The sequence below is a fragment of the Eptatretus burgeri genome, chromosome 12 (assembly GCF_056783735.1).
Source record: "Eptatretus burgeri isolate ZD-2024b chromosome 12, Ebu_testis_v1, whole genome shotgun sequence".
In the NCBI taxonomy this organism is placed as follows: domain Eukaryota; kingdom Metazoa; phylum Chordata; class Myxini; order Myxiniformes; family Myxinidae; genus Eptatretus; species Eptatretus burgeri.
Window position 1 is genome coordinate 24,252,648 of NC_140972.1, and position 22,580 is coordinate 24,275,227.

The window sequence follows — 22,580 nt, forward strand, 5'->3', positions numbered from 1 at the left end:
GGAAAGGACAAGCACGGACAGGTTGGAACGTCAACAAAGCAATTTATTAAAAAGAAAATACATAAATAAAAAGAACTTTTTATTTCCATGTGGTAAAAATAAATAAATTCCAAATCAATCAAAATAATCGCAAGCAAATAAAGAACTAATGAGGCACTGATAGAAAAAGAGACAAAGAGCAGATGCTTATCACTATGCCTTACTTAACAATTAAACACGAGACAAGGGTACCCAGCAGATCATTCAGGGGGGGAGAGATATCCAATCTCGCTTATCAAATAGAAGTCGTATGTCAAATAAAACGTCCTGAAATGTGTGAGTGTGTCTTGTCCGTTGCCAGTGCCCAGCCTTGCCGTGCACCCACTGGCAAACAGGCTCAAACACCAATTGACGTCACCCCCAAGAATCAGTTACGCCAATAACAGGTCTCGAGTAGAACCAGCTTTGACGGTCCGAGCGTCACCCACCGTCAGGAGCCACCAGGAGCCACAACCGATGGACAGCTGTGAGAAGCTGAGGCGCTGTGATATACTGTAAGGCTGCAAGGCCGTCACCAACTGTCGCCAGCTCAGCAACCTTCTGACTGGAAATCGACGAAGCAACTGTCTGACAGGAAATCGATGAAGCAACCCTCTGACAGGAAATTGACGAAAATAGCCGTTGCCCAGCTGACTGACTGTTGCAAAACTCTCAGAGCCATCACCAACTGACTCTCAAAGCTGTCAGAACCGCAACCAGATATCGCCAACTGACTGGTAAAGTCATCTCACTGACTGGACTCTGACTGACTGGTAAAGCTGTGTGACTGACTGGACTCCAACTGACTGGTAAAGTCGTCTGACTGATACTGACTCACTGACGCCAACTGACTCACAAACTGACTCGTCGATTGACCCACCAAGAACGGACCTCTCGTCCTCTTTTTATAGGTGGCCCATCTGGGCGGGCGCAGACTCCAGCCAAATCCACCCCGCCCCATTTGCGAATCGTTGCCATGATAACCTGCCTGTCTCACGATCACACCTGGCCCACAACGCCATGCCTGTGGTGCTGGACGAACCGCAAAAAGCAGCCATCTATCAGAATTACCGAGCGAAAACGTGAAGCGCTCATAGAACGTCAACAACAATTATCACCTCAATGTTCAGCCTGATATGAAAAAGAGCCAGTTAGCGTCCATAGAACTGCTAAATGAGGTGTCAAACGTCGATGGAAAAAGGCGGGCGTCGGCGTCGGTGAAAGAAACGGATGTCAACATCAATGGGAAAAGGCGGGTGTCGAGCCTCCGTTGGGCTAACGTTATCTCAAGTGTATGAATGTGTCTGTCGTAAAGAGAAAAAGGAGCTTTCCATAAGAGAGGGAATCTATTCTTTACTCTTCCCAACGCATCACATTTAGAATCCCACCAGACATGGCGATTGGTCTATCCTGGACGTGCATTTAGGGAAATAACTATCTGAGGACCTGGATGTTTGTATGCATTCGTCGGATCGGATTCAGAAATGCGTAACAATATTTTCATTTACGGATGCTTTCCGATGGCTCTGTGATTTCTCCTGGTGTATCGGCTATGATGTCCGTCGACATGTGAAATTTCATCTTTCGAAGTCACCTGAAAGGTACCAAAATATCATATCACTCAGTCAGTGGTTAGAATGAGCTTTATATATTAGATTAGATACTTTAATGGCAAGTGACCCGTATTTCGCAGATTTGACCTGTTTTCTTTCTTTAAACCGGCGGACCCATTTTAGTCTCATCAAAACCCGTACTGGATGGAAAGTATGAACAATTTTTTTTAAAACATTGTTTAGCTTTCATTCCACTCACATGGATTCACACACAGAGTGACAGATCTGTAGCGACCTGTATCCAATATGCAAGGTACCGCTCTCGTCTGACTCATGGCTGTGTGACGTCATGAGCTTTACCCAACTGACAAATTCCCTCAATCCTCATGTGTACGCATCGTTACTTCCTCTCATCTACCATTTGTCGTCACCTCAAATCAATCAGTGGGCCTATTTGCTTTCAAATTCACTCTTCGACTTCTCACTGTGTTTTAAATGGTAGGATTCAATTCGGATTGTTTTCATTTGTATGTAGTGTGTCCACAAATTACCGTTCCAAATTCAAACCGTAATAAAAAATGAATGAAATTGGGTACAATTATGTGGTTTGATGCTTTTGAATGAACTTTTCTCAAAGTTTTATTGTCAATATTTGTCTAATCATCATATTGCATTCATCACCATTTATCATCACTTCGTCTCTATAAACCAGGCAACACTGCTGTTTATTTTGGGGACACCATTTGCAGTAAATATGACGTCACGCGTCACAGGCGACAATTGGAAATGAAAAAAAGTAAATAAAACTTTGAGAAATGTTCTTTCACAAGCATGAAACTACATCGCAGTATTCCATTTCATTACATTTTAATCCCACGTGCACGAAGCGAAAAGTGGCGTAAACTAAATCAGTCGGTCACGTACGTACATACGTATGTATGTATGTACATAAGTCGTATGTTGTCTTACATGCAACTTCCTGTTCATTACTGATTTGTCAATTATATTTTCAGTCTGTCAGTGAGTCTGTGATTTCAGTCTGCAGGCACAATGGCATTGTGTGGCGATGACATGGATGTGGATAATAGCTCATGCTGAATGAGGGCGAAGATGACTCTGCCCTGTCACTCAGAAACTGCTTTCAGAAATGATTGGACTTCTCAGTATCCTTTCATGAGACCAAAGGAAGGAGACCAGTCAATGGCAGTTGGTAACTTTTTCACATGCTCATTCAGGATCAGTCATGGTGGAGTCAACGACATCTTGAGACATGTGGTGAGTCCTCAACACCAATAAATGACAGAATCGGTCAAAACCAACTCTTCTTTCAAAAGTTTCTTCCCCAGTAAAGATTCTCACACCAAAGATCTGGTGACAAAAGCAGAGCTTCTTCATGCTGGACATATAGTGGAGCGTAACATACCATTTGCCTCAATTGACCGTGTCGGGACCACTCTGCAAAGATGTTCCCTGAAGACAACTCCAAAAAGTATGCGTCGGCACAGAGGAAAACAACTGCAATCATCATGCGTGCCATAGCACCATACATGCAACAGTCATTCTTGGACTACATGAAACTACATCCATTATCTCTTGCAATTGATGGAGGAAGAGAGTCAGGAGTCAAGTCAATGTAGCCACTTGTGTGCTTCTTTGACATGAAGCGGGGCAAAATCACCACAAATTTCTTGAGGATGTGTCTGATGTCAAACTGCACAGATTGAGCATCTTTGAGAAAGTGGAGGAAAAAATATAGAGCAGATAGAATCCTGTGGGAAAACACAGTGGCTCTGAGTGTCGACAATGTGAGCGTGAATCTTGGAAAATTCACAGGATTCTGTACACATTTTAAGAAGAAAATTCCTGATGTATTCATGGGTGGATGTAACTCTCACATACCACACAACACGGCCAACCATGCATCTGACGACTTCACTCTTACAAGTGGCTTCTCAATTGATCACCTCCTCGTGGACCTCTACTACTACTTTGACAAAAGTATGAAATGAAAAGCTGAGCTCAAGGAATTCATTTCATTCTGTGACCAGAAGTACGGAAAGATTCTCAAGTATGGATCAACGCGATGGCTCAGCAGAGACACTTGTATAAACAGGATTCTGCTGCAGTAATCTAGTCTGAAGTTACTTTGCCAGTCAAAACCAAAGATCCTCGACTTTGACGGCTCCAAAAACACTTTTGAAATCCACGGACTGAAATTTATCTGACAATTTTCCAGTCCATTTTTAAAAGGTTTGGCGACACTCACAAAAGCCTGGTGTTGGCTTAATGCTTAGGGTGGTGGGCTTGGGATCCGAGGATCCTGTGTTCAAATCCCCCTTGGCTGTTGAATTAATACCATGTGGGGTTGACTCTGCCTGTCATCCTTCCAAGGTCAGCAAAATGAGTGCCAGCTTACTGGTCTCCTGTGTCGGAGTGGCGACCCGTCCAGGATTGTTCCCAATAGCCAAGGAGACTGATTTGGCAACACCAACGCTCTACACAGAGTATGGTCCCAATGGATGGATGGATTCTGAATAGGTTTGTTGACACTAACAAAAGCCTGGTGTTGGCTTCGTGGTTAGGGTGGCTGGCTTTGGATCTTAGGGTCTTTAGTTTGAGCCTCTGTCGGCCAATGAATTAACACCAGATGAGGCTGACTCAGCCTGTCATCCTTCCGAGGTCGGTGAAATGAGTACCAGTGTACTGGTAATAGGGGCAATGCATCAGCGGCACAGATGTGCCCTCAGCCAATGATGCTACCCGCAGCACCACCAAGATCTTTCAATTTGAGGAACCTAAAATTAATTGCATCAAGACAGAACTGCCAACGTTTCTCCAAGGTTTGTGGAGTCGTTTTCTGAAGGATGAGGCATATCATGGAAAGGAACTCGTTGAAGTAGATGTTGCTGATCCAGATTCATTTCAGGCCAAACCTTTCTTGAATTTTCAAACGACCATTCTGATACGTCATGCTGATCTCTTCCCACCTGAGATTGTAAAAATCCAAGATTATTGTCGTAAGTTCTATCAAGAGGTATTCAAATTATGCGCTGTCCCATTTCCTACTTCAGGATGATGTGATCTGCCATGCGAAGCTCATTTACTTTTCCATGTCAAGAGAAACTGATTTGACGATATCAGATATTTTGTTGAGATTTTCGCCGTATTTAAAGGCAAGCTGCCGAGCAAGGATGATCTTTATGATGAGCACATGGCATACAGAATACTGCCGGATGCAGCCAGTTCTGATCCAAACCAAAGGGTGGCCAAGACCCGGCATGATATATCGTTGATGAAAAGGACAGACGGGGAACCATGATTTTGCCTTCTGATTACAGTGGTTCAGCATGTACTTGTCCTCCCTCTCAGTAATGCCAAAGATGAATGTATCGTATCACGAGTTCACAAGAACAAGACCGATTTCCGAGGCCACTTGTCAAATAAGGTCACCCTGCCTGCTCTCCTCGTATGCAAAACTCACTTATTTTGTAAAACCCCATGTCATAAGTTTGATCCAACAAGATAACTCATCAGAAAGGCCAAGAAATCCTGTGGGGAATACAATGCCGAGCACAGCCACATGAAGTGACTCGTCCTTCAGGTCTTGGCCAAGTCAGTTTGATTGATCTCTGCTCATGTGGTGCTTCACGATCGTTGAGATGAATCTATGCAGTACTTAGACTGTAAGTAAACATTTGAGTTGAGTTCTGAATAGCTGCAAGTCCACCTTTGCAAGAAGCGACTATCTCAGTATTCTGGTGTATTTTGTGTCACTGACAACCTCTCGAATAGCGTTTTTTTTACCACGTTTGGTTAACCCTTTGTGTGCCGCATTGTTTACGGCGCATGGTTCCCTGTTGCTCAATTCATTTTTTTCATGGGGCTGTGAATTTCAAGTGGTATCTATTAAAAAAAAAACACACCTTGGGTGTCAAGTTCTATTCGAAGAATAACCAAAAGTTTAAAAAAAATTGTTTTAATTTTTTTTAATCTCATCACAAATCTGCGACATAAGCATACCAGAGTCACATAGGTTCCCAGAGTGAGCCACGCCGTTAATTAGATTCATAGATTAGATTGCCCTCCCGGTGTCTTGGAGTTTTGAGGGACATGTGCATTGTGTGGGTTTAGCTAGGACCTCCTGGACCTCTGTATCTCTGAAACCGCACCAAGGACAAAAATCGAAACTTGGCACATAGCAAGTACTCCACATGGGGAATGTGTGACTTGTTTATGACATCATAGGTGCTTTCACCATGACGTCATAATTGCAGACGTAGAACACTGCGTCCGGTCAGTATGAAAAATTTTGAGGGTCATCTCAGGAAAAATTGGTCCACAGAAAAAACAATTGATGTCATCGGTCACGAGGTTCGGCAGTCATATTTTTTGTTGTTTTTTTACTTCAAAAATCTCTGAAACAGCTGAACAGCAGCCATATTGTTTTTCTTTAAAAAAAAAGAAAAACCTTTAAAAGTCTTCTTCCCTGAAATGGCTGAACAGATTGAGGCAAAACTTTACACGTATGACCACCTATCCACGAGAAACAAAATATTGACACATATGACATCATAGGTCACATGGTTTGGCAGGCATATTGGATTTACCGTAAAACCTATAAAAATCTTCTTCTCCAGAACAGTTTGACAGATCGATGGGAAACTTCTTACAAATGTTTGCCAAGCCTTGGGGATACCAGTGTATTCACAAATAATTGATAAGCACATGGTCTGGCAGCCATAATTATTAAATTTTTTTAATCTGGTTTCTTTTTTATTTCATTTAAAAAAAAAAAAAAATAAGGCTCATTTGGCTGCACCTGGGTGGGTTTGAGGGTTGAAGAGTAGCAGCTGAACTCCGAATCCTATCCAGGTTCCTTCTGATGACTTCATCTTTGCTTTTTGCTTGTTCAGGTTCCTTCTGATGACTCCAATGCAGGACTGTACCATTCTGAATTCAATTGAATAATAAACGTCATGGGTCAGGGTCAGGTGTCCAATCAAAGCGGGACGTCTTTGTACCCGGTCATCACTGCCTGCAGTTATAAAGTGACAGTTCTAGTTATGTCTATTATTAATTGTGCAACACACCAGTACACAAGCACCACACAAAAGAAGTCCTGGCGAGGGTCTGCAATCTCTGATTTCTCTTTTTCTTGTTTACATTTGCTGCTATAAGGGAGGTGGACACTTATCCAACCAAGATATTCTAGTTTTGTATTTTTAATTAATTTTCTGAAATTTGTAGAATTTGTTTTTCATTTGGAAGTTGTGGGTTAGGATGTGTAAATAAAATTGGAAAAAGTCTGATTTAATGCAATTTAATTCCAGATGATAAGGCAACAAAATGTGAAAATCTTGAAAGGTGTACTTTCTATCAGCACTGGATTTATATATATATATATATATATATATATATATATATATATATATATATATATATATATATATATATATATATATATATATATATATATATATATATATATATATATATATATATATATATATATATATATATATATATATATATATATATATATATATATATATATATATATATATATATATATATATATATATATATATATATATATATATATATATATATATATATATATATATATATATATATATATATATATATATATATATATATATATATATATATATATATATATATATATATATATATATATATATATATATATATATATATATATATATATATATATATATATATATATAACCAGGCGTAGTAGCGTGCGCCTGTAATCCGGCTACTCGGAGGCTTGGGTTGGAGGATCGCTTGAGGACGGGTGCTCTGCACTGGGCCGCGCTATGAGAGGGTGTAGGGCAGCCCGGAATCATGGCGAAACCCAATCCATATCCCTGTGTCGTAAGAGGCGACCAGGGTTGCGTCAGGAAGGGCATCCGGCGTAAAACCTGTGCCAAATCAGTATGCGCATCATAACGGATGATCTGCTGTGGCGACCCTGAACGGGAGCAGCCGAAAGACGAACAACAACATACATATATATATATATATATATATATATATATATATATATATATATATATATTTCAGAATCCGGTCTGATGAATGCATCCACACATCCAGGTCCTCTGACAGTTATTTCCTTAAATGCATGTTCAGATTAGCCCCATCCCCATGTCTAATGGGATCTTAAATGTGATGGGTTGAGAAGGGTAAAGAATAGATCCCCTCTCTTATGGGAAGCTTTTATCTTTACAACACACATTCATGCACATATTTATTTATTTCACGAGCGCTGACGCCCGCCTTATTTTTCCTCAGCAACGTTTATGCATGTATTTCTTTCGCAAGCGCTGAGGCCCGCCCTTATTCGAGCACACGGGTTGTCATGGTAATGGTGTGCAAGTGGGGCAGGGTGAGCTTGGTGGGGACTCTGCACCCGCCGAGATGGGCCACATATATAAAAAATAATTGGAGAGGTCCGAAAAAGGAGAAAGAAAGCGAGAGAGGAAGCGGGCGAGAAAAGAAGCGAACAGGAAGCGGGCAAGCGAGCCAAAAGGAAGAGCGAGTGGGCAAGCACGTGAGAGAAGAAGCGGGCAAGCGATCCAGAGAGGGTCCGGGCACGCAAGCGAGCGTGTGGTGCGTGTGTGGGTGTGAGCAGCGCCGACGAGTGAGGCACAGGTCGGTCACAACGAGTGAGGGGCGGGTCAGTCACCAACGGACCATGTGGGTCACTGGACGTCACCCGTTTCATGAAGTGTGAGAGTTAAACCCGCGACACCAGGGTCTAAACCCACGACAGACGATCTCGGTGCCCCTCAGACGTCCTGGCGACGGACAAGACACGCACACACACATTTCAGGACATTTTCATTTCATGGATGACTTCTCTCTGGTGAGTGAGACGACTCTTATTCCCCCCCCCTCCCTCCCCCCCGAATGATCTGCTGGGTACCTTTGTCTCTGTTTAGTTGTAAGTAAGTCAACCCCCGATAAGCATCTGCTCTCTGTCTCTTTCCTGTCATTTTGATTGATTTTGCCTGATTAACTATTCATTTCAATTGCTTTGGAATTGATTCATTTATTTACCTCAGGAAATAAAAAGTTCTTTTTATTTATTTATTTTCTTATTAATAAATCAACTGTTGACTTCCAACCTGTCCGTGTTTGTCCTTTCCTTCCATTGGTCCAGCATTGTCTGAACCTATATAGACTGGGAGGTAATTACCACACGAATTGGCCAATAATAGTCGGCACGCACCAGCGGTTAAAATGCTCGGCCGCCCTAATTAAGATCTAATGAAGATAAGATTGGTGCTTTGCCAAGGGCGCGCTCCCCGCTCAGGTAGCTACGTGACCTTTAGTTAAACGGAATAATTAGATGGTGGACACTGGAACTCGTGGTTAACTGGGTGGCGTTCGTGGTTCTGAAACAACCCACCGTACTACAACGTTAATTGTGAGCGGTGGCCCCAGGTCCGGCTCTTCCGAGGACAACCGGGGATTAATCGAATCCCCCTGAGTGACAAGCTGGTGTCTCGGGACCCGTGGCCGCAAATATATATATATATATATATATATATATATATATATATATATATATATATATATATATATATATATATATATATACACAAACACCACAGCACATGATATAGTCATCACGTTTTTAACCTTTTTCACAGAAGTCGATCTACAAGGTAATGTCACACAACAAGAAAATGATGGATGGTGATGAAAGCAGGTGTGTTGTGGAGACTGTGAGCGATCAGTCTTTTTTGACAACTCTTCCCATACAAGTCAAGTAGAGTATGACTGCTCCCTGCACAATACTGTAGATTGCATACTGCTGAAATAAAAGAACACCTGGAATAATACATTTGCAAATTCTACCCTCACTCTATTGTGGCTGCAGGTGTAATGTTTCAGGCAGTTCTAAGCTCAGATTTTTATTTCACAAAACATGCTGCAAACACACGGTTTGAATGATATTTCTTTAATTTACATACATGACATCCTGTGTTTGAATGTGGAGACTGCAGACAACGTGTGAGATGGATATTGTATGAGATATTGAGCTATAAAATTGCTCATTTGTAAAATATGAATGCATGATTTCATTTGTCAAATATTCTTCTACAAAAGTGGCCTGGAAGGTCATTAACAACAATCACATGTATCAGGAAAGCCTGGTGTTGGCTTTACAGTTGAAGTGGCTGGCTTAAGATCTCAGGGTCTTGAGTTTGAGCCTCTGTCGACTGTTGAATTAACACCAGGTGCGGTTGATTCAGCCTGTCACCATTGTTTCATTAAGGCATTGTATTTCAAACAAACTGCACACAATTGATACCACCTGTCATATTTACAAACAAGAGAGTTCATGGAACACCTTACCCCATGTTGTCTTAAATAAAAAAAGGACATGGGCAGGGTCTGCGAACGGCAAAGTTGATAAGTCAAGATGACATAAAATGGCTTAATATTTTGTTCAAGTACTGCTAAAGTGAAGGTGAACAAAAGTGCCAAAAAGGTGATTTGTGTTCTCCAGTTTTCAAGTAATATAATTCATTTAAAATAAAATAAAGATTTTAAAGGTTGTAGATAAATGCTTTTATTGGCAACTTACCGTTGTTGATGCAGCGTCTTTTTCACCACCTTAGTGAACACGTTATATGACTTATTTATGCCTGTTGTTTGTGTCCTTTATGACATCCTTAAAAACAGTAAGTTTCCTGTTTGGAATGATTTTCAATTTAGTTTGACTGCCAGACAGGCAAACAGACTAAAAACAAGTGGAGGAACATTCAAAGTACACCGCCCCCATGCCAAATAAACAAATAGCAAATCCTCGAGCGCACGACATTGCCGGGGCGCCTTCTGTGCCAAGCGATGCTGCCGTGCAGCACATGGAGACAGAATTGGGAGGAAGCAGTGTACAATAATTGATTTATTAACTACAAAATAAATAAAAAAACAATAATTGTAAAATAATTTATTTCTTAATCAATTGGATAATGGCATACCAAAACCACCACTGTTTCATCCGAATCTGTAACTTTCTGAAAATAACTTTAAAATAACTGTAACATAAAAATTCTAGTGTCCGGATGTGGACTCGGATCTTCAGCAAAACCTCATAAATACTGTATGTCCTTGTCATACCCCCAACCTGTCCACCAAGTTTCATCCGAATCCGTCCACAACTGTTTGAGATATCCTGCTCACAGACAGACAGACAAACAGGGGAGAAAACAACCTCTTTCCACCTTTGATGGCACAGGGTAACCAGCAATTTACCAGGTTTCACACAAATGTATCATCCTCATCCTCATCAAAGGCAGTAAAGTGAAAGCTGGAGGTATCCGTTTTTGGAGCATACTCATCTCTGAGCTATCAAAGCTGTCAAAAAACGGATTCCCCATACAACAAATAATTGTATCCGACTAAAAGTGTCATATGCTGCAACTCCAGTAAGTAAGGCTGTGCATGTCATGGAGCACGCATAAACGTGCTTCTTATTTATTTCCTTACATTGCTAAATTTTGGGATCGGCCATGTCAGTCATGTAATGTGAGCTTTCCCCCACCATTTACAACCTGCAGCAGTTCAAGGGCCGGATAAACAAGTTCACCCTATCTTCGCTCTCGTCATTTATATTTTCCAGTGTTCCTTGTTCGAGGAGGCTCATGGATCTATCTCTTATCCTATAACTTCCTATTTTCAAAATGTCACCTCCTTTATCCATTAGTGAAATTAAGCCGGCTATCCATTTTCTACGCGGACTTTGGAATTCATTTATCCACAGAATGGAAATACCCTGGATAGATTCCGAATTACCAGTGTCTGTCACAAGTGCACAGACGACCATATGGAGGTTTAAAAATTAAATTAATTTGTACCTTTCCCAATTTATAACCACTGCAGAAACTGAAATGAAATTTTCTTTGTTCATGAAAGTACATTTGAATGATCGAATGAAGAGTATATAAATTAAAAAAGTATCAAAGTCATTGCTTCAGTTCACAGATTAAGATGTAGACGAATACCTCCAATTTGCTTCACGTGATCATGTTACCACAAACAGCGTGATTCAAAGCATGTTTCACAGAGTGACACGAGGTGTATCCTATCCGCCTGTAACCTGCAGTGGAATAGAACAAGACATGACATGCAGGGAGAGGCATGTGGGGGACTGGGATTGGGGCTGCAGGTGCCCAATCATGGCCTGGGGATTCCCACACCTGCGTGGACAGGGCACTGGGTGCCTGGGATCAAAGGCGGGTGGTATCATGAGGAGGTCAATGGGTCAGTAGCTCATTCATCAAATCGACGCTTTAAAAAGAAATCAAAGCTCCCCTTGCACACAACACATTTCCCTGATGTCTTTACTTCAGTTCCCATTCTGTTGTTTACTAGTGAGGCGAATCATCACTGTTCATATACACACACACACACACACATATATATATATATATATAAATATACACAGGGTGTACCAGAAAAATAAAACAACTTTTCATCTGCAAAGAGGATGGTCATGACATATATTTTTAAATAAGATATATGGCTGGATAGAAAGCTGAAAGGTTGAAGTTTATTGTACCAATGTCAAAATTGCCACCAAAATTTAGATTTTGGTATAGAATCGTCGTTTTCTTTTAGACCACATGTTCGACGTAGGCTCCACGTTGTCCGATCACTGCCTGCAAACGCGTTGTCACGTTCTCCATCACTTTGGGAAACGTTTCCTGAGGAATGTTCTGGATTTCTCGGTGGATGTTTTCCTTCAGCTGATCAACAGTCTGAGGCCTAGGGTTTCCATAGATCCTGTCCTTGAGATACCCCCACAAGAAGAAGTCTGGAGGAGTAAGGTCAGGGGAATACGGTGGCCACTCAACGTCTTCGTAGAGGGAGATAAAGCGGCCCTCAAAATGGTGCCCCATCCTGCTGGAACCATTGGGTTCTCATTTGGATCAGGTTATTTCTCCTACAAGCCTGAGTACGTAGCTCAGGCAGATAGAATTCCTGAATCATTTCGCGATAGTTCCTCTGGTTTACCGTGCAAGTGCATCCCTGGTCATCTTCAAAGAAGTATGGACCAATTATCCCATACCAACCAACCGCCACCCACATGGTGACTTTGAGAACAGATCGAGGCACCAGTTCAGTTGATGCATTACCAGGATTTTCAGTTCCCCAGTACCGAAAGTTTTGCTTGTTTACCTCCCCGGACAAGTGAGCATGGCATTCGTCCGTCATGTGAAGTTTTTTGAGGAAGTCTGCATCTTCCTCCAACTTTCCTGAGAACCAATTTGCAAAGTCTACTCGTTTGCATTACTGTTGATCAGTAAGCACCGTTTCTGTTTGAATTTTGTATGGAAAGGCATGAATGTCTTGGAGAAGGATCCTCTGAACGGTGCTCTTATGAATGTTTGTCTCCGCAGAAAGTCGTCGAATCGATTTTATTCGACTCTGAACAACCGCCTGTCTCACCATTTCTGCATTTTCTTCACTACGACCTGTCCTCTTCTGACCACTGTGACCCTTGTGAAGGTCACAGATGGTTCCCACATTGGTAAACTTTGCGATGGTGCACTTTATTGTCCGAAAGTTTGGTGCATTGCGCAAGTGGATACCGAAATGTCTCGAGTAAAGACGTTGCACCTGTATGACAGTTTTCGTCTGGTGCCAAAGTTCAACAATTTTCGTCCGTTGTTGTACGGTCAGTCTTGGCATTTTTCTGGCACTTGCTTGGTATCAAAATAAACTTCAGGTTCTCTGCAACAAGAAATGAAGCATTAGTGACAAAATTACTGCTTTTTTAGGATCAAACAAAGCATTTTAAAAGTTGTATTTTTTGGGAGACACCATATATACAGTGGGGAGAACAAGAATTTAATACACTGCCGATTTTTTCAGGTTTTCCCACTTACAAAGCACGTAGAGGTCTGTAATTTTTATCATCGGTACACTTCAACTGTGAAAGACGGAATCTAAAACAAAAATCCTGAAAATCACATTGTATGATTTTTAAATAATTAATTTGCATTTTATTGCAGGAAATAAGTATTTGATACATCAGAAAAACAGAACTTAATATTTGTTACAGAAACCTTTGTTTGCAATTACAGAGATCAGACATTTCCTGTAGTTCTCAACCAGGTTTGCACAGACTGCAGCAAGGATTTTGGCCCACTCCTCCATACAGATCTTCTCCAGATCCTTCAGGTTTCGGGGCTGTCACTGGGCAACACAGACTTTCAGCTCCCTCCAAAGATTTTCTATTGGGTTCAGGTCTGGAGACTGGCTAGATCACTCCAGGACCTTGAGATGCTTCTAATGGAACCACTCCTTAGTTGCCCTGGCTGTGTGTTTCTGGTCGTTGTCATGCTGGAAGACCCAGCCACACCCCATCTTCATTGCTGTTGTTGAGGGAAGGAGGTTGTTGGCCAAGATCTTGCGATACATGGCCCCATCCATCCTCCCCTCAATACGGTGCAGTCGTCCTGTCCCCTTTGCAGAAAAACATCCCCAAAGAATGATGTTTCCACCTCCATGCTTCATGGTTGGGATGGTGTTCTTGGTGTTGTACTCATCCTTTTCCTCCAAACACGGCGAGTGGAGTTTAAACCAAAAAGCTCTATTTTGGTCTCATCACACCACATGACCTTCTCCCATTCCTCCTCTGGATCATCCAGATGGTCATTGGCAAACTTCAGATGGGCCTGGACATGCGCTGGCTTGAGCAGAGGGACCTTGCGTGCGCTGCAGGATTTTAATCCATGACGGCGTAGTGTGTTACTTATGGTTTTCTTTGATACTGTGGTCCCAGCTCTCTTCAGGTCATTGACCTGGTCCTGCCGTGTAGTTCTGGGCTGATCCCTCACCTTTCTCATGATCATTGAGGCTCCATGAGGTGAGATCTTGCATGGAGCCTCAGACCGAGGGAGATTGACTGTTATCTTGAACTTCTTCCATTTTCTAATAATTATGCCAACAGTTGTTGCCTTCTCACCAAGCTGCTTGCCTATTGTCCTGTAGTCCATCCCAGCATTGTGCAAGTCTACAATTTTGTCTCCGATGTCCTTAGACAGCTCTCTGGTTTTGCCCATTGTAGAGAGGTTGGAGTCTGATTGATTAAGTGTTGACAGCTGTCTTTTATGCAGATAACAAGTTCAAACAGGTACAGTTAATACAGGTAATGAGTGGAGAATGGGAGGGCTTCTTAAAGACAAAGCTAACAGGTCTGTGAGAGCTGGAATTCTTACTGGTTGCTAGGTGATCAAATACTTATTTCATGCAATAAAATGAAAATTAATTATTTAAAAATCATACAATGTGATTTTCAGGATTTTTGTTTTAGATTCCGTCTTTCACAGTTGAAGTGTACCTATGATAAAGATTGCAGACCTCTACGTGCTTTGTAAGTGGGAAAATCTGAAAAAATCGGCAGTGTATCAAATACTTGTTCTCCCCACTGTGTGAGTGTATATATATATATATATATATATATATATATATATATATATATATATATATATATATATATATATATATAGCTCTTTCTAACCACTGATTGACTGACTGACTGATATTAAAGATCGGGACCTTCCGGGGGATATCGAAAGATGAAATTTTTCTTGCCGATGGACATCGAAGCCGGTGCACCGGAAAAAAAAATCACAGAATCGTCATTCAACATTCATAAATGAAAAAATACAGAAATGAAAAAAAAAATGAAAAATCAAATGCAGTTGAGCGACCCGAGACAAGAAACACGGTTCGTTTGCTTACACAATGTGTAAGCACACCCCCGCTCATTCATATATGTATGTATGTATATATATATATATATATATATATATATATATATATATATATATATATATATATATATATATCTATATATATATATATATATATATATATATATATATCTATATATATATATATATATATATATATATATATATATATATATATATATATATATATATATATATATATATACATATATTTATATATATAGACATATACACGCAGTAATCACATGAACCTTTATAACTTTCAATCACAACAGCATCTCAAAAGGTTTATATTGACCCATTGGCATTGCCGCAAGTTGCCCGTGCCCGCACAGGATTTTTAATGGGGTAGGGATGAAGCCAGCAAAAATGCATATGGTGTTTTATGTCATTGAACCGGCAATCCATAAGCAACAATTCGCATTGGTTGTCACATTTGATGAAATTTAAATTCCCTAATGGTGGCAAGGTGCTCTATTTGAAACTGTTTGTTGGATACACAGTGCCCATTAGAAAGCCTACACTCCCATTTCAAAATTTTCACCTTTTCTTGCCTTATAGCTTTGAATTAAATTGCATTAAATCAGACTTTTCCACCTTTATTTACACATTGTTACCCACACCTTCCAAGTGAAAAACAAATTCAACAAATTTCAGAAAATTAATTAAAAATAATAAACTAAAATATCTTGGTTGGATAAGTGTCCACCCCCCTGAACTAATACTTGGTGAAAGCACCTTTGATCGCAATTTCCATCGTGGTTTCATCCTGGGTCTCACAATCTGCCATGATCTTTCCTGGCAAAACCACATTTCCAAACTGGCCTACAAAGCCAGTCACCGACTGGGAATCCTCCATTGTGCAAAGTCCATCCTTGGCACATCTGAGTTCCTGACCACATACAAAACTTTCGTCCACACCCTGATGGGGTTCTGCTCTCCCCTCTGGGCTGGTGCACCCGCTTTTCACCTTTCTTGGCTTCACGCTGTGGAAACCGAAGGCATTTAGGATCATTGGTATCTCCTGCGATGAGGCTGAGTCTTTGAGTCCCTCACTTTCTCACCGCAGGCAGGTCGGTGGTCTTTCTGTCTTCTACCATCTCCTCTCCAGCCTTGCCCCCCTGCTCTGTCTGAGATATGTGTAAGCACACCCCATCCACATCCCACCCTCCCCACCCCCACCCATATTTTTGCTGCGCGCTCAAGGTCCGCCAGCAACTCCCTTCTGGGAAAACTACCAAAATCAAGAATCACTGCTCACTTTCACTCTTTCATTTCTCTTTTTTTCCCACCTTTAGAACAAACTCCCACACTCTCTTCAATCCCACTCTTCCCGCCAGGTCTTCAAAACAGCTGTTCGCCACCATCTCTTACCCCGATCAACAACCATGATTTTTTCTACCCCCATTAATCCACCCCAAACCCACCTCCTTCAAATTCCTTGTTTTCCTTCCTGAAAGTCCCTGTAGTGTCCATCTTGTTTACCCTGTGTACCCCGCCCCATACCTCTCCCTTCCACAGATCTTCTCGTGTCTCTGTTCCCCACTGTTTTTTCCTTCCCTCTCCCACCCTTCTTGTCTCCTGCTCCCCTTTTTATACGTTCTATGTGTTACCTCTCATATGAGCCTCGACATTGTTTAAAAATATAATGAAGTAAAATTACAGCTGTGAATCTGTTGGGATAGGTCTTTACCAACTTTACACAGCTTGATTGGGCAATATTTGCCCATTCTTCTGTACAAAACTGTTCAAGCTCAGTGAAGTTGCATGGGAAGCGTTGATGGACAACTATCCTCAAGTCATGCCACAAATTTTCGATTGGATTTAGGTCGGGGCTCTCACTGGGCCACTCGAGGACATTTATCTTTTTGTTCCTTAGCCACTCCAGTGTAGCTTTGGCTGTGTGCTTCGGGTTGTTCTCTTGCTGAAAGGTGAACTTCCATCCCAGTTTCAGCTCTCTTGCAAATGGCAACATGTTTTCCTCATGGATTTTTCTATATTTTGCTCCATCCATTTTCCCTTCTATCTTGACAAGTGCCCCAGTCCCTCCTGATGAGAAGCATCCCATAACATGATGCTGACACTGCCATGCTTCACTGAAGGGATGGTGTTCTTTGGGTGATGTGCTGTGTTGGATTTTCACCTGTAACGTTTTGCATTTCAGCCAAAAAGTTCCATCTTGGTTTCGTCAGACCACAAAACTTTTTGCCACATGCCTTCAGAATCTTCGGAGTGGTTTTTTTGCATACCTCAAACGGGATTCAAGGTGAGCTTTTTTGGGTCTTGGCTTCCTTATTGCCACCATACAATACCGGCCAGACTTGTGGAGTGCTTTGGATATTGTTGTCACATGCACACAGTGACCATTCTTTACCAGAAAGGCATGTAGCTCTTTCAACGTTGTTGATGGCCTCTCTGATCAGTCTCCTCCTTACTTGGTCATCCAGTTTGGAGGGACAGCCGATGTAGGCAGGGTCTTGGTGGTACCATACGCCTTCCACTTCTAAATGATTGTCTTGACTGTGCTCCAAGGGATATTCAAGGCCTTTGAAATATTTTTATACCCATCCCCTGATCTGTGCCTTTCCACAATTTTATCCCAGAAGTTTTTTGAAAACTCCTTGATGCCCATGGTTGAGTCTTTGCTGTGAAATACACTACCCAGCAGAGGAAATCTACAGGAACAGCTGATTTTATTCTGAAATAATTGGAATCACTACAATTTAACACAGGTGGAGGACAATTAACTTGGTGTGTGATTTTGAAGGTGATTGGTTACACCTGAGATAATTTACAATTGCTATTATAAGGGGGATGGACACTTATCCAACCGAGATATTCTAATTTTGTGTTTTTAGTTAATTTTCTGAAATTTGTAGAATTTGTTTTTAATTTGGAAGTTGTGGGTTGCAATGTGTAAATAAAGGTGTAAAAAGACTGATTTAATGCAATTTATTTCAAAGCTATTCGGTAATAAAAGGTGAAAATGTTGAAAAGTGGTGAAGACTTTCTTTTGGCACCATATATAGCTTTTTGGTGCCAAGGGGTCCGTAATAAAAAATTTTTATTGGTATCAAAGCCAGTGACCAATTGGAAATTAATATTGGGGATTCCACTTTGACATTGTCATTGTCGTTATTCCACTTCGACATGAGCATCCTTCATGACCTGGAGAATATCAAGATGATATTCTCGATCTTGCAAGGATTGCTCAAGCATGCTTGCGTCGACACTTGCAATGACATCAATGATCTTCCACTATCATAAACTTTTTGAATTGCTGAACAATATGCATTAAACTGTTCCAAATTATATTACCCCATTTGGAAGTTTGGCTTATTCTAAAATATGAAGATCTCATGTGATCACATAATTATGAATGTATGTGTATATAATTTTTCCGCCTAAAACCTCCCCGGGCACACCCCAGACCTCATGATACCACTCAACCATGACTTTCCCACTCATTCTGTTCAGTTTTCACTAACCCCCACCCATCAATACATGACAATGGTGCCTGGACATCAATATTTTTTAAGACATAGATATCTTGTGCAAAATATCCAAAAGAACTTCATTGTTAGGTTCCTGTCGGAAAGTGTATGCCTGGTGTTGGCTTAATGGTTAGGGTGGTGGGCTTTGGGATCCGAGGATCCTGAATTCAAATCCCACTCGGCTGTTGAATTAATACCAGGTGGGGTTAACTCGACCTGTCGTCCTTCCGAGGTTGGCAAAATGAGTGCCAGCTTGCTGGTATACTGTGTCGGAGTGGTGACCCGTCCAGGATTGTGTCCAGTAGCCAAGGAGACTGCTTTGGCAGCACACACGCTCTGCACAGAGTATGGTCCCAATGGATGGATGGATGTCAGAAAGTGATAAAATGTCACTCAAGTCACATGAAAAGAGTCTGAATGATCACACGGAAGGATTTCAGTTGAATGGATGAAAAATGTCTTGATGTGAGTGGGAAATTCCAGCGATCAGCGTTTAACATTTGAACAGTGCAAAAACCACAGAATGACACATTCACCATAACAGTCGCCAAAAATGATGGAACCTGAGAGATAGCAAGGGTTCGCTGCATCAGCGGAAACACCAATCGTTACATGTCACCAATTCGATCAAGAAAACACTTCAATTCCCGTTTTCAGCTTTGGGAATGGAATAAAAGTCCCAGTTAGCCATCAGAATACCCGTCATCCAATTTGGATAAAATCCCAACAGCATCGTTTAATCGTGGTCATTGACGACTGCTCTGTTTCTCAAAAAAAACGGGCTTTTTTTTGTACAGGTGTGACAATGTGCACGTATTTGATTGGTCGAGTCAAAGAGTGTCATATCTTTCATCGTCACATCCTATTGAATTGTCCATAAGACCTCAGCTCCCTTATTATTGACCTGAATGGGGGATATTCCGCATGGTCTGGCTTACATGTGAGGCTAGTCTATTTTATTGTGGTTCACTCTTAATACCTCCAGAGTAATTTGGGATGGGCACTAAAGATGTAACCAATATAATAACAAGGCACTTCCACCAAAAATCCCGCTAACTGAATAAAAACAAATCAAAGGTTTCTAAACTTTTAAATGTCAGGTTTATACTGGCAGTTCAAGGCCTGCACAGCTTGAAATATTCCCCAGAATATCCATAACATATTTTCTCATGGCAGTAACAAATTGTTACACAATCATATACATAATTGAGCAAGTTGACATACCTTGTGAGTTGGGATATGAAGGCATTCTGATGTGGTTTGAATTAACGCTCAGAACGTAAGCATTAATGGTCACAATTCTGCATTCTTGGAGATATGAAAGACACTGTACACACCCGATCAGCAGAGAAAACCAACATTAGATACAATCTTTGTACTGTGGCCAACGCTGCAAATTATGGAACAGTATTGAGTATACTGAATATGTTAATTGTGAAACGGAATAAAACGGTAATGAACTCTTCCTTCAAAAGGTGTGGTCATTCAGCAGAGATTTTAGAAAGATTTGTTGGTTAAGGAAACTTATTTTGCAGGCCATGCAACCAATCGTGCCTCATACACCCCCCCCCCTCGCCCCCTGCCCACACTCTTTACTTCTGTCCCCAACATCTTTCAGATACCTTAGATGTTGATGAACAGCAGCGTCATGGAACTTGTGCACGGTTTGCTTAACATCCATATTCACCATAGCAGGTGGACAGGCATGATGTAGTAGCGGAAAAAGCTATTCATTGATCACCTGGGTTAAAGAGCTCCTCAATTTTAAACCTCCATACTTTTGGATACCATGAGCAGAACCTCCACTTTGCTGTCCGAACCCAGCATGTGCCTGGAACAGACTTTTAAAATATGTACACAATGGGGTGAAACTTTTGTGTATATAATGCACTGCAGTTATTTCATTGTTGTACGCTTGCACCAACAACACAAATCCTCCCTTTTCACCATGTTCGAATTTCTTTCTATCCTATTTTCGTGGGGAGTTTTCATGGAGAGCATTTTTCACATTGCAGGATATTGCGTCTCACCCAGGGGTTTGCTTTGCTGCTTTGGCCATCACACCCTTTGCTGTGACGAACCACCTGCAGTCAAAGTGTCCGTGCAGCGGATTTGGCCCACGTGTAAGGTGATGCAGCATGACGGAGTGAAGTATGGTCGCGAAGGGAGGCCTTAGCAGAGACCCATGAAAATAAATAAGTAAATAAATAAATAAATAAATAAATGGCACACGCTGTTACTTTTGGAGAGAAAGAAAAAAAAATTCTTCATTCAAAGTTTTGATCATGCCACAATGGAACACTCGCCTCTAAAATGATGCGCAATTAGAGATCCGATGGTTTTGCAATTAATTTCTCAATTAAATATTTATCAGAACTTACTGCGGTGCTGCTAATGAGAAGGACATGTCACGACTGCGAGGATGGAAGCTGCTATAAAAAAACATGGCACCTCAGAGGAAATGCATCCTTCGATGTACACTGCTTTTCCCATGCTGTTTGTCAGCTGCCGAGGCCGCGCCTTTCTCTCTCTCTGCTTAGTGCTGCCAGTGGACTCACAGCGGTGCAGCCGCCATTAGCCGCCTTCCAAACGACGTTATAAATCCGACCCGTCGCTCGGTCCGGGATTCGTCGCCTTGTTATCCACCCAGCCTCCTCTGGGCCCGCCAGGGAGGCCTGAGGCTCCTGCCAAATTTATTCGCTAATTACCAAATGCCTTGCAGCCCCCTCCTCTATCCATCCTCGTTCCCTGGAACGTGCCCCCTCAGGCAGGTTCAGCCACGAATATCGTACAGGCGTCACCCTGAGCACCACCATCCACCAAGCCTTTTTCCCTACAGGGTGCTCCTTTTCTCTTTTACTCGCAGAGAACTCTGTTTCGTTGATGGTTTATCCCATCTGGTTCAACCTCCATTGAATGGTCAATCCATTCTGATATCAATGATGGCATGTTTGTTCAAGCAAATCACAAGTTTGATTTAAAAAAATTAAAATACCCTTTAAGCAATGATGTGTAAATGTACTGGCTAAAAAGTGTTCCACTGTCAGCCTCCTGTGTGACCTTCCGTGTTGGCCTTCGAGCCAAGGTGCCCATGTTTTGCTTGGACAAGCTTTGCATTAACTTGTACTTTGGTCTTCAGGCTGATGTACGTTTTAGCTGTCACAATGTTTCATTTCATTTTACCTTTTTATATAAAAAGGAGCTTCTTAATCCAGAAAAAAAGTGGCTCCCGTAAGAACACGTTTTTTGACGTTAGGGTCAGGAAGTGTGTTTTTCATATGAGTGTGCATTTTGGCCTCAGGGTCAAGTTGCTTGTCTACTCCTTTGATATATACTGTGTGTAGATATATTTATATATATATATATATATATATATATATATATGTATAATATATATATATATATATATATATATATATATATATATGTATTGTTGCAGGCCGGAGGTCTGGTGGCGAGCACGACCACGAGGTGGGGGAGGTTATGTCGATCCCCACCGGACTCTTCAGAATTATAGGCCGTCGCTCGGATAACTCCGCAAACTGGTGGGTCGTTTAACCGACCGTGGAACGCCAATATCTCGACCGCGTGGCATAGGGTTATTTTGTCTAGATCCAATGTACCTAAGTAACCATGCGGTAAAATTACACCTACCGACTACCACTCTGCCACCCACCTTTCCGGCTCGGATGCAGTCAAGCAGGCCTGCCCAG

At 41.5% G+C, this 22,580-nt stretch overlaps 1 protein-coding gene and 1 long non-coding RNA gene across 3 annotated transcripts in view; both read right to left on the reverse strand.

The window, feature by feature from the left end:
- The window catches only part of LOC147015259 (guanine nucleotide-binding protein subunit alpha-11), a 664,748-nt gene that overhangs the window by 355,954 nt on the left and 286,214 nt on the right, over positions 1-22,580 (reverse strand). The window lies entirely within an intron of this gene.
- Positions 12,013-21,556, reverse strand: LOC147015264 (uncharacterized). The gene is made up of 3 exons (XR_015050260.1): positions 21,319-21,556; positions 20,092-20,194; positions 12,013-13,346 (listed from the first exon to the last, which is right to left on the reverse strand). It is a non-coding gene; the product is annotated as an uncharacterized LOC147015264 (long non-coding RNA).